We start from the raw sequence: 1537 nt of genomic DNA, 5'->3' as shown, positions 1-1537 counted from the left end.
AGGTTAAAACATCATAAAAAGATCAGAAGAGGCCCAAACGCACGTTTCCAGCATGAAGATGTTTGTTTGACAGCTTTTCTTAAGAAACTAATGTAAAACTGTTGAAATGACAGAAACAAGAATAAAACAACACAAAAAGATCAGAAGAGGCCGAAACGCACGTTTCCAGCATGGAGATGTGTGTTTTACAGCTTTTGTAAAGAATCTATTGTAAAACTGTTGAAATGACAGAAACAAGGTTAAAACAGCACAAAAAGATCAGAAGCCAAAACGCACGTTTTCAGCATGGAGATCTGTGCTTAACAGCTTCTGTTAAGGAACTAATGTAAAAGTGTTGAAATGACAGAAACAAGGTTAAAACATCACAAAAAGATCAGAAAAGGCAGAAAAGCACGTTTCCAGCATGGAAATTTGTGTTTTACAGCTTTTGTAAAGAAACTAATGTAAAACTGTGGAAATGACAGAAAACAAGGTTAAAACATCACAAAAAGTTCTGAAGAGGCTGAAACGCACGTTTCCAGCATGGAGATGTGGGTTTTACAGCTTTTGTAAAGAAACTAATGTAAAACTGTTGAAATGACACAAACAAGGTTAAAACATCACAAAAAGATAAGAAGAGGCCGAAACGCACGTTTCCAGCATGGAGATGTTTTTTTAACAGCTTTTGTTAAGAAACTAATGTAAAACTCTTGAAATGACACAAACAAGGTTAAAACATCACAAAAAGATCAGAAGAGGCCGAAACGCACATTTCCAGATCGGACATGTGTGATTTACAGCTTTTGTAAAGAAACTATTGTAAAACTGTTAAAATGACAGAAACAAGGTTAAAACAAAACAAAAAGATCAGAAGAGGCCGAAACGCACGTTTCCAGCATGGAGATCTGTGCTTAACAGCTTCTGTTAAGGAACTAATGTAAAACTGTTGAAATGACAGAAACAAGGTTAAAACATCACAAAAAGGTCAGAAAAGGCAGAAAAGCACGTTTCCAGCATGTAGATGAGTCTTTAACAGCTTTTGTAAAGAAACTAATGTAAAACTCTTGAAATGACACAAACAAGGTTAAAACATCACAAAAAGATCAGAAGAGGCCGAAACGCACGTTTCCAGCTTGGAGATGTGTGTTTTACAGCTTTTGTAAAGAAACTAATGTAAAACTGTTGAAATGACAGAAACAAGGTTAAAACATCATAAAAAGATCAGAAGAGGCCCAAACGCACGTTTCCAGCATGGAGATCTGTGCTTAACAGCTTCTGTTAATGAACTAATGTAAAACTGTTGAAATGACAGAAACAAGGTTAAAACATCACAAAAAGATCAGAAAAGGCAGAAAAGCACGTTTCCAGCATGTAGATGAGTCTTTAACAGCTTTTGTAAAGAAACTACTGTAAAACTCTTGAAATGACACAAACAAGGTTAAAACATCACAAAAAGATCAGAAGAGGCCGAAACGCACAGTTCCAGCTTGGAGATGTGTGTTTTACAGCTTTTGTAAAGAAACTAATGTAAAACTTTTGAAATGACAGAAACAAGGTT

This window comes from Etheostoma cragini, chromosome 9 (assembly GCF_013103735.1).
Source record: "Etheostoma cragini isolate CJK2018 chromosome 9, CSU_Ecrag_1.0, whole genome shotgun sequence".
Taxonomy (NCBI): domain Eukaryota; kingdom Metazoa; phylum Chordata; class Actinopteri; order Perciformes; family Percidae; genus Etheostoma; species Etheostoma cragini.
Note: the sequence above shows the minus strand (reverse complement) of the source record.